Consider the following 13,439-nt stretch of genomic DNA (forward strand, 5'->3'; position numbering starts at 1 on the left):
ACCATAATAAAGATCACAACAAGCACCACCACCATGATAAAGATCACTACAAGAATGACAACCACGATAAAGATCATGACAAGGACGACGACAACCACGATAAAGATCATGATGAGGATGACAAGAATGACAACCACAATAAAGATCACAAGGACCACGACCATAATAAAGATCACAACAAGCACCACCACCACGATAAAGATCACTACAAGAATGACAACCACGATAAAGATCACAACAAGGACGACGACAACCACGATAAAGATCATGATGAGGATGACAAGAATGACAACCACAATAAAAATCACGACAAGGACGACGACAACCACGATAAAGATCACAAGGACCACGACCATAATAAAGATCACAACAAGCACCACCACCACGATAAAGATCATGACGAGGATGACAAGAATGACAACCACGATAAAGATCATGATGAGGATGACAAGAATGACAACCATGATAAAGATCACAAGGACCACGACCATAATAAAGATCACAACAAGCACCACCACCACGATAAAGATCACTACAAGAATGACAACCACGATAAAGATCACGACAAGGACGACGACAACCACGATAAAGATCATGATGAGGATGACAAGAATGACAACCACAATAAAGATCACGACAAGGACGACGACAACCACGATAAAGATCATGATGAGGATGACAAGAATGACAACCATGATAAAGATCACAAGGACCACGACCATAATAAAGATCACAAGCAGCACCACCACCACGATAAAGATCACTACAAGAATGACAACCACGATAAAGATCACGACAAGGACGACGACAACCACGATAAAGATCATGATGAGGATGACAAGAATGACAACCACAATAAAGATCACGACAAGGACGACGACAACCATGATAAAGATCATGATGAGGATGACAAGAATGACAACCACGATAAAGATCATGATGAGGATGACAAGAATGACAACCATGATAAAGATCACAAGGACCACGACCATAATAAAGATCACAACAAGCACCACCACCACGATAAAGATCACTACAAGAATGACAACCACGATAAAGATCACAACAAGGACGACGACAACCACGATAAAGATCATGATGAGGATGACAAGAATGACAACCACAATAAAGATCACGACAAGGACGACGACAACCACGATAAAGATCATGATGAGGATGACAAGAATGACAACCATGATAAAGATCACAAGGACCACGACCATAATAAAGATCACAACAAGCACCACCACCACGATAAAGATCACTACAAGAATGACAACCACGATAAAGATCACGACAAGGACGACGACAACCACGATAAAGATCATGATGAGGATGACAAGAATGACAACCACAATAAAGATCACGACAAGGACGACAACCACGATAAAGATCATGATGAGGATGACAAGAATGACAACCATGATAAAGATCACAAGGACCACGACCATAATAAAGATCACAACAAGCACCACCACCACGATAAAGATCACTACAAGAATGACAACCACGATAAAGATCACGACAAGGACGACGACAACCACGATAAAGATCATGATGAGGATGACAAGAATGACAACCACAATAAAGATCACGACAAGGACGACGACAACCATGATAAAGATCATGATGAGGATGACAAGAATGACAACCACGATAAAGATCATGATGAGGATGACAAGAATGACAACCATGATAAAGATCACAAGGACCACGACCATAATAAAGATCACAACAAGCACCACCACCACGATAAAGATCACGACAAGGACGACGACAACCACGATAAAGATCATGATGAGGATGACAAGAATGACAACCACAATAAAGATCACAAGGACCACGACCATAATAAAGATCACAAGCACCACCACCACGATAAAGATCATGACGAGGATGACAAGAATGACAACCACAATAAAGATCACAAGGACCACGACCATAATAAAGATCACAACAAGCACCACCACCACGATAAAGATCATGACGAGGATGACAAGAATGACAACCACAATAAAGATCACAAGGACCACGACCATAATAAAGATCACAACAAGCACCACCACCACGATAAAGATCATGACGAGGATGACAAGAATGACAACCACAATAAAGATCACAAGGACCACGACCATAATAAAGATCACAACAAGCACCACCACCACGATAAAGATCACTACAAGAATGACAACCACGATAAAGATCACAACAAGGACGACGACAACCACGATAAAGATCATGATGAGGATGACAAGAATGACAACCACAATAAAGATCACGACAAGGACGACGACAACCACGATAAAGATCATGATGAGGATGACAAGAATGACAACCATGATAAAGATCACAAGGACCACGACCATAATAAAGATCACAACAAGCACCACCACGATAAAGATCACTACAAGAATGACAACCACGATAAAGATCACGACAAGGACGACGACAACCACGATAAAGATCATGATGAGGATGACAAGAATGACAACCACAATAAAGATCACGACAAGGACGACAACCATGATAAAGATCATGATGAGGATGACAAGAATGACAACCACGATAAAGATCGTGATGAGGATGACAAGAATGACAACCATGATAAAGATCACAAGGACCACGACCATAATAAAGATCACAACAAGCACCACCACCACGATAAAGATCACGACAAGGACGACGACAACCACGATAAAGATCATGATGAGGATGACAAGAATGACAACCACAATAAAGATCACAAGGACCACGACCATAATAAAGATCACAAGCACCACCACCACGATAAAGATCATGACGAGGATGACAAGAATGACAACCACAATAAAGATCACAAGGACCACGACCATAATAAAGATCACAACAAGCACCACCACCACGATAAAGATCATGACGAGGATGACAAGAATGACAACCACAATAAAGATCACAAGGACCACGACCATAATAAAGATCACAACAAGCACCACCACCACGATAAAGATCATGACGAGGATGACAAGAATGACAACCACAATAAAGATCACAAGGACCACGACCATAATAAAGATCACAACAAGCACCACCACCACGATAAAGATCATGACGAGGATGACAAGAATGACAACCACGATAAAGATCACAAGGACCACGACCATAATAAAGATCACAACAAGCACCACCACCACGATAAAGATCATGACGAGGATGACAAGAATGACAACCACGATAAAGATCATGATGAGGATGACAAGAATGACAACCATGATAAAGATCACAAGGACCACGACCATAATAAAGATCACAACAAGCACCACCACCACGATAAAGATCACTACAAGAATGACAACCACGATAAAGATCACGACAAGGACGACGACAACCACGATAAAGATCATGATGAGGATGACAAGAATGACAACCACAATAAAGATCACGACAAGGACGACGACAACCACGATAAAGATCATGATGAGGATGACAAGAATGACAACCATGATAAAGATCACAAGGACCACGACCATAATAAAGATCACAACAAGCACCACCACCACGATAAAGATCACTACAAGAATGACAACCACGATAAAGATCACGACAAGGACGACGACAACCACGATAAAGATCATGATGAGGATGACAAGAATGACAACCACAATAAAGATCACGACAAGGACGACGACAACCATGATAAAGATCATGATGAGGATGACAAGAATGACAACCACGATAAAGATCATGATGAGGATGACAAGAATGACAACCATGATAAAGATCACAAGGACCACGACCATAATAAAGATCACAACAAGCACCACCACCACGATAAAGATCACGACAAGGACGACGACAACCACGATAAAGATCATGATGAGGATGACAAGAATGACAACCACAATAAAGATCACAAGGACCACGACCATAATAAAGATCACAAGCACCACCACCACGATAAAGATCATGACGAGGATGACAAGAATGACAACCACAATAAAGATCACAAGGACCACGACCATAATAAAGATCACAACAAGCACCACCACCACGATAAAGATCATGACGAGGATGACAAGAATGACAACCACAATAAAGATCACAAGGACCACGACCATAATAAAGATCACAACAAGCACCACCACCACGATAAAGATCATGACGAGGATGACAAGAATGACAACCACAATAAAGATCACAAGGACCACGACCATAATAAAGATCACAACAAGCACCACCACCACGATAAAGATCACTACAAGAATGACAACCACGATAAAGATCACAACAAGGACGACGACAACCACGATAAAGATCATGATGAGGATGACAAGAATGACAACCACAATAAAGATCACGACAAGGACGACGACAACCACGATAAAGATCATGATGAGGATGACAAGAATGACAACCATGATAAAGATCACAAGGTCCACGACCATAATAAAGATCACAACAAGCACCACCACGATAAAGATCACTACAAGAATGACAACCACGATAAAGATCACGACAAGGACGACGACAACCACGATAAAGATCATGATGAGGATGACAAGAATGACAACCACAATAAAGATCACGACAAGGACGACAACCATGATAAAGATCATGATGAGGATGACAAGAATGACAACCACGATAAAGATCGTGATGAGGATGACAAGAATGACAACCATGATAAAGATCACAAGGACCACGACCATAATAAAGATCACAACAAGCACCACCACCACGATAAAGATCACGACAAGGACGACGACAACCACGATAAAGATCATGATGAGGATGACAAGAATGACAACCACAATAAAGATCACAAGGACCACGACCATAATAAAGATCACAAGCACCACCACCACGATAAAGATCATGACGAGGATGACAAGAATGACAACCACAATAAAGATCACAAGGACCACGACCATAATAAAGATCACAACAAGCACCACCACCACGATAAAGATCATGACGAGGATGACAAGAATGACAACCACAATAAAGATCACAAGGACCACGACCATAATAAAGATCACAACAAGCACCACCACCACGATAAAGATCATGACGAGGATGACAAGAATGACAACCACAATAAAGATCACAAGGACCACGACCATAATAAAGATCACAACAAGCACCACCACCACGATAAAGATCATGACGAGGATGACAAGAATGACAACCACGATAAAGATCACAAGGACCACGACCATAATAAAGATCACAACAAGCACCACCACCACGATAAAGATCATGACGAGGATGACAAGAATGACAACCACGATAAAGATCATGATGAGGATGACAAGAATGACAACCATGATAAAGATCACAAGGACCACGACCATAATAAAGATCACAACAAGCACCACCACCACGATAAAGATCACTACAAGAATGACAACCACGATAAAGATCACGACAAGGACGACGACAACCACGATAAAGATCATGATGAGGATGACAAGAATGACAACCACAATAAAGATCACGACAAGGACGACGACAACCACGATAAAGATCATGATGAGGATGACAAGAATGACAACCATGATAAAGATCACAAGGACCACGACCATAATAAAGATCACAACAAGCACCACCACCACGATAAAGATCACTACAAGAATGACAACCACGATAAAGATCACGACAAGGACGACGACAACCACGATAAAGATCATGATGAGGATGACAAGAATGACAACCACAATAAAGATCACGACAAGGACGACGACAACCATGATAAAGATCATGATGAGGATGACAAGAATGACAACCACGATAAAGATCATGATGAGGATGACAAGAATGACAACCACGATAAAGATCACAAGGTCCACGACCATAATAAAGATCACAACAAGCACCACCACCACGATAAAGATCACGACAAGGACGACGACAACCACGATAAAGATCATGATGAGGATGACAAGAATGACAACCACAATAAAGATCACAAGGACCACGACCATAATAAAGATCACAAGCACCACCACCACGATAAAGATCATGACGAGGATGACAAGAATGACAACCACAATAAAGATCACAAGGACCACGACCATAATAAAGATCACAACAAGCACCACCACCACGATAAAGATCATGACGAGGACTATAATCACAATAAATATCATGACAAGGACCACGAACACAATAAAAATCACAAGAACCATGACCATGAGAAGAACCATGACATAGATGGCAATGACAATAAGCACAAGGACAATGACTGATAAACACCATGAGAAGGACGACGACAACAATGACAGTAAGGACCATGATATGCACCACAACCAAGACAGCAATGATTATGATAAGCAATACAAGGATGATGGCCATGATAAACTCTAAGTGGACAACAAGAAAAATGATAAGCATCACAAGGACCATGACAAAGGGACAATAAGCACAACCACAGCATGAACTGTGACAAGGATCACAATGTAGCCTTGAAAAGCACCATGGTCGATGTTGTGATCTCTATCATCACTTATTTTTATTATGGTGCTATATTAGTAATTTGAAAATATTTTGCTTTTCCCATTTGGCAAGTGACTTTTGTATCACACGGTAGTAAATCTAGTTTTCATTGCAATGTCTTAAAAAAGCAGTATGCAGTTGGACTGACCACAGTTATTCAGTATCTTGTGCAAGTGCTGTGAGCTGATGTGTGTGTTTCAAATCCTTGAGAAGTAAGTGCTTTCACTAGCACTGTCCTTTTTTGAGACACCTTTCTAAATGGCAGGTGCTATATATACAGTAGCTTCTCTACACATTCTGCTGAGAATGTAGCTCTCTGCAGTTTAATATTTGAAATGGCATAGAGTAGAAAAAAGTTTTCTAAAAAATGAAATTAAGTATATTATCCTGATGAGCTGTAAAAAATTAGATGCAATTGATTATTCTTCCTCCAGAGAAAATTAATTTTCTTGGTCAGTGTTCACTGTCATTTTAGTCTAATCTTGGGCTCTTTTTGTGTAAAAGTAGTTACACATGTAACAATAAATTGTAGTGATTTAAGCACAGTAATGAAGTATACCCTCTTATGATCCACAAGGCATAGATATTTGTGTGAGCAATATGTCATTGACAACATACAGTTTTGGGTCTAATTCATTTGATGAAAGTTGCAGAAATGCAGAATGCATAAGGGTAGGTGGGTTTTTTTATTTTTCAATCAACTTATTGTAGGTGACATTTTGTTCTGTTGCAGTCTTGATATTTAGATTTTGTTTCCCAGAGACAAAATTCATTTGTAGTTCCAAATGCTTGTGATTTTGTGCTTTGGTCTGAGATATGTTGCTAAAACTGACAGAATGAATTGTTTTACTCAACAATCAATTAGAACTGAATGGTTGGCTGCTGCCAGTTCAAATTTTATGATAAAACTGCAAAGCAAAATATCTACATTGCTTTACCATCTACATGTGCAGATTTGCTATGATTTATTGTTACATGTGTAGCTGCAATACAATTTATCAACAATGTTAACTCTCTTAATGCAGGAATACACTGTTGTGTGGAATAGGTATTTTAATATTAAATTCTGTTACAGGAATACAAGATAGTGAATGGTGTAACTTGTTAAAGCTAAATTTTAGCAAGAAATGAGATTGTGCATGTATATCTTTGTAACATGGAGATTATATTGTACTGTAATGTGAATTGTGCTAGCTCATTAAAAATTTTTAGGAAAGAGTATATGTTTTATGTTCTTTGTGTCCTACAACTGCCACCTTTCCTAGGGGAATCCCTTTTCATTTGAAAAATTTTCCCGCCAAAAAAGATAGAATATATACGCTTTATAGGCCTTTTTATAGTGGATGCTAGCAGTGCATGTGGAGAGCAAATGATGGCATTTATTTTCTAAGTGCTGCTTATATAGGCTACAGTAGAGAACCCTGGTGGGCAAACTGTACACTAGATACTTCATGAATTTATTCCAAGTCCTGATATTCAATGGATGCATTTATTTTCTGAACTTGTACACTGGAGGTCTCTAGTGTACACAAGTTCAGAAAATAAATGCATCCATTGAATTTCAGGACTTAGAATAAATTCATGAAGTATCTAGTGTACAGTTTGCCCACCAGGGTTCTCTACTGTAGCCTATATAAGCAGCACTTAGAAAATAAATGGCTTCATTTGCTCTCCACATGCCCTGCTAGCAACCACTATAAAAGCCCTATAAAGCGTATATATTCTATCTTTTTTGGCGGGAAAATTAAAATTTTTTTAGAGGGTGGGTATTGGGTATTTATATTCTAATCCACAAATAAATCCAGTCATTACAACCATTACAATTTATTATTCGTAAATTTCACACAGACTTTCAAACTAACAAGTTCCACACTTCAATTTATAACTCTATATGCACTGTTCATTCACATTCACAAAATTACAATGCTTCTTCAGAACTTCCATATAGTAGTCTTCAGTAGATAGATTCAGTTGTCAGCACTGGAACCAAGAATCCTGCTTACACTGCAAACTTGTAGTGGATGCAGCAAATCTGTAAATAAAGAGAACAAACTTATAAGAAATCTGCTCCATTTCTTTGACAGTGCAAAAATAGAAATCAGCAACATCACAGAATTAGTGGTCACTAGCATTCTGGCTCAAGAACGAATTTTAGAGTAAATAGTTTAGGAAAAGTGGAATTTAGAAAAAAAATTAGCTGTGCATCTTTGTACACCCTTCAACACAGAAATTGGTCATGTTCAGACTTAGTAACTTCCACCTCAGAATAGCTCAGGAATCATGTGCAATGTGTTTACATGCATACAATTTACAGATTCAAAGCGCAGAAAGAGCTAAATCACTGCTACAACTTGATTTCATCCTCAGAATTCAATGCTTAATATTTCTGTATCAAAGGGTGTACAACAAATTTCAATTCTTCCTGGAATTTCTACGAAAAACACCTATTACTGTGTCACCAAGAAACAAGCCATATCTGAAGCAGGTCAATGCTGTAGGTTTTATGTCAGTTTGTGCTTAAATTACAGAACTAACATCATTCATGCATAAACCACAATTCACCCACAATTACCATATTTATACATCCAGCCCATGTATAGGCACCAACCCAAATTTGAGAAAGAAATTTTGTATTTTTTTTATTTTAGTAGGTTATTTAGCATCAGAATGAGATGAAGGTGATAATGCCAGTGAAATGAGAGTGGGGTCCAACACCGAAAGTTACCCAGCATTTGCTCATATTGGGTTGAGGGAAAACCCCGGAAAAAACCTCAACCAGGTAACTTGCCCCAACCAGGAATCGAACCCCGGGCCACCTGGTTAAGCAGCTAGACATGCTAACCATTACTCCACAGGTGTGGACGAAATTTTGTAATACAAACAACTTCATGTGGGAGGATGTTGTGCTACATGTGTCAATGCTATGAATTCTTTCGCTGCCTAATGGCACAACAATGAAGAAAGTTACCTAGTTGTGACATCCTACTTAGTACTATACTCAGCCCACCCACATTCCTTCCTGGTCCACAAGTTTCATCATTCAGATCTGTACAACTGATTGTAGTTTTTGAAATGTGAGGTAAACAGGAGCTATACAGAAAAACTTACAGTAAACGAGGTGCAATTTGCTGAAGATTTCTGACCCAAAATAAACCAAGAACAGAAACTATTATGGTTATAATATGCATTTCAATAACAATATGTAAAGTCAATATTATGCATTCCAATTTTATGATGCAAAATATTTAAGAATTCAATTCATGTAGTTTTTTTTATTTTATTGGGTTATTTTACAATGCTGTATCAACATCTAGGTTATTTAGCATCTGAATGAAATGAAGGTGATAATGCCAGTGAAATGAGTCCAGGGTCCAGCACCGAAAATTACCCAGCATTTGCTCATATTGGGTTGAGGGAAAACCCCAGAAAAATCCTCAACCAGGCAACTTATCCTGACCAGGATTCGAACCCAGGCCACCTGGTTTCGCGGCCAGACACGCTGACCATTACTCTACAGGTGTGGACAATTCATGTAGTAATCTGGTCACATATACAGAGCAGAACTGATATAACCCTGCAGATTGAAAAGGTCAATAGGGTACACTTAAAGGGATAGAAAACCTGGTTCCACAATTAATAAGCCCCATCCCAATTTCAACCTCAATTTTTTTTTTGGGAAAAAAAGTGGAACCTAGACACACATAAATGTGTTTCACAACTTTCTCTCCTGCATTCACATATTATTCAATAAAAGGATATCCACTACTAAATTCTCATTTCTCACATTTCATACCTCATAGATTCGCTCATCTGATTTGACACGCACTCTGAGATCATCATGAATGATCTAAGACAGTGGTCATCAGCACTCGCTGAAATGTGCAATGGGTACACGGTGCCATCCCATGTGCACTGTCATGCAACAGGGAGAGATAGAGAGCATACCCGCTAGCAGCTACAAGAGCACTATAGTGCACTGCATTTTCAGCAGGTAAGAGAGGCTAGCCCCAGTGTGCTCTGTGCTCACAACCCTTGATCTAAGACATTTCCTTCAGTATTTCTCTGATATGACTCAACACTTGGTCACTCTATAACTGGTAATGTAATCTACACAGTACATCCCACATCCAAGGAAAACTGAAGTAAAACCCTGGCTTGATCATCTAAAGCATCAATTGTTGGGGAAGTGAGGGGATTGGAGGAAAATACGAGTACAGCATTGCTCAATCTGCTGAAACTCATACGCAAAATGAACACACAAGCTAATAGGTCATGTCATCAGTAATGTTTTTAAGTTTGATGTTTTGTAAGATTTTAATGATTTTCACTAAGTTAGTTGGGCAATGAAATTTACAGGAGACTATGGCTATTAATGCTTATTGTAATCATGTGACAGTCGTCAATTTGTTAATACAGTGAAACCTCTCATTTACAGATATCGAAGGGACGTAAAAATCTGTCCAAATCTGGACAGAGGGAGGCTCCCCCAATCTCACAGTAAATTTATGTATCCCTTCATGCTTTAAAATGAAATGTATTACTGTAGTTTAATTCTAAATACAGTACACAGTACTGCAGTAAATTTATGTATCCCTTCATGCTTTAAAATGAAATGTATTACTGTAGTTTAATTCTAAATACAGTACACAGTACTGCAGTAAATTTATGTATCCCTTCATGCTTTAAAATGAAATGTATTACTGTAGTTTAATTCTAAATTCAGTACACAGTACTGCAGTAAATTTATGTATCCCTTCATGCTTTAAAATGAAATGTATTACTGTAGTTTAATTCCAAATACAGTACACAGTACTGCAGTAAATTTATGTATCCCTTCATGCTTTAAAATGAAATGTATTACTGTAGTTTAATTCTAAATACAGTACACAGTACTGCAGTAAATTTATGTATCCCTTCATGCTTTAAAATGAAATGTATTACTGTAGTTTAATTCTAAATTCAGTACACAGTACTGCAGTAAATTTATGTATCCCTTCATGCTTTAAAATGAAATGTATTACTGTAGTTTAATTCCAAATACAGTACACAGTACTGCAGTAAATTTATGTATCCCTTCATGCTTTAAAATGAAATGTATTACTGTAGTTTAATTCTAAATACAGTACACAGTACTGCAGTAAATTTATGTATCCCTTCATGCTTTAAAATGAAATGTATTACTGTAGTTTAATTCTAAATTCAGTACACAGTACTGCAGTAAATTTATGTATCCCTTCATGCTTTAAAATGAAATGTATTACTGTAGTTTAATTCCAAATACAGTACACAGTACTGCAGTAAATTTATGTATCCCTTCATGCTTTAAAATGAAATGTATTACTGTAGTTTAATTCTAAATACAGTACACAGCACTGCAGTAAATTCTTTGCAATTTTGAACTACAGTAGATAAGACCGAAAAAGGAAAATACAGTACTGTGCCATTCAATTTTATTCAAGGTCTACAGTTATGCAGTACTGTAATTTACAGTTTTCAACTTAACCTTTACGTTCAGGTGCCATGTCTCTCGAAACAGAACAACAGATTGAAGTGAAGAGAATAATCCTACTACTCCTATCATGTGTCGAATACAATTTCACGATTGCAGAAACTTTGGACCCATCAGACAGGTTAAATTTTATGATTTTGTTTATCCACCCCTTCCACCAGCTGGGCTACTGGTAGCCTACGAGACCCTTATTGCCTTCTTTCATGTTAAGGAATTTCTGTACAGTTCTCAAAACTAAATTTTCAATTTTTGTAACACATTAGGTCTTGAAATCCAAGTTCTGTCCACAATCCGTACGTAAAACAAGCTTTAGAACTTGAAACAGTTGTCCGTGTCCGTGTCTGGGTGTGTCCATAAACGAGAGTTAAATCTATCATTATTTATATATTATTTCAGTTGGGACATAAAAATCTGTTTGTATATGAGGAGTGTCCGTATCTTGGGAGTGTCCGTAAGGAGAGATTTCACTGTACAAATAATATAAAATGGAGGTGATAAAGTTTGAGATTAGTAGAAACAAGATTATAAAGCTGCTCCATTGCAGGATAACAAACCTCCCTGAAAGATAGTTCATAGAATCTAACGACCTTTACTTTGAAGATTAGATTAATTTCTTGTTACAACACATTCTAACTGAATTTTGACCCAATACAGACATTGCTTGTGAAACAGTATCTGTATATAGTTTTTGAAATGATACATTTATAGACACAAGCAGTGTAAAATAAATAATCGGTATTTCGGAATTTCTACATCCATGTAAAGCAGATACAAAACACATTTAGCTACAATGAAATTTGCAATGTTCAGGTCTACTTAAGGTTTGTTAAACCTACTCTGTGAAACGGAGTTGACTAGCTACCTGCAATGGTAGTGTTAATGGAATCTTTCTAGCTACAGACAGGGCAGAAACAAATCTGTAATTGTGACAGCATTTTTTAATGGGTTATTTTACAACGCTGTATCAACATTTTAGATTATTTAGCATCTGAAGAGAACGAAGGTGCTAAAGTTGGTGAAATGAGTCCAGGGTCCAGCACCGATAGTTACCCAGCATTTGCTCATATTGGGTTGAGAGAAAACCCTGGAAAAAAACCTCAACCAGGCAACTTGCCTCAACCAGGATTCAAACCCGGGCCACCTCATTTCACAGTCAGACGTGCTGTTACTCCACAGGTGTGGACCTTGTGGCAGTATTATAAGGAGTTTCTTCTATTGGCTGTGATGCCTAAACACACCCTCCCAGATAATGCAAGAATAAAAAATTGAAGAGACCATAAGTCTTCGTCTTTTACAGGGATTTTCCTTCAAGTCGTCAGGTTATGATAGTGATTGTTAATAATTTTACATATCCTTGCCTTGGAAGAAGATTGTCACAACTCAAAAATAACAATTTTTTATTTTTTCATTAATTTTAACTGCCAAAGATGTCAACTTTTATGTGGAAGACAATCACAAA

The 13,439-nt window shown here is 38.2% G+C and overlaps 1 long non-coding RNA gene across 3 annotated transcripts in view; it reads right to left on the bottom strand.

Moving 5' to 3' along the window:
* Window positions 1-8,252: 8,252 nt before the first annotated feature.
* Window positions 8,253-13,439, bottom strand: part of LOC138695251 (uncharacterized) — a 21,164-nt gene continuing 15,977 nt past the window's right edge. For 2 of the 3 annotated variants that reach the window (XR_011331098.1, XR_011331097.1), the window contains exon 6: window positions 8,253-8,503. This is a non-coding gene — a long non-coding RNA (uncharacterized lncRNA). The remainder of the gene's footprint in view (window positions 8,504-13,439) is intronic. The other variant, XR_011331099.1, reaches the window with a different exon arrangement.

This window comes from Periplaneta americana, chromosome 2 (assembly GCF_040183065.1).
Source record: "Periplaneta americana isolate PAMFEO1 chromosome 2, P.americana_PAMFEO1_priV1, whole genome shotgun sequence".
NCBI lineage: Eukaryota > Metazoa > Arthropoda > Insecta > Blattodea > Blattidae > Periplaneta > Periplaneta americana.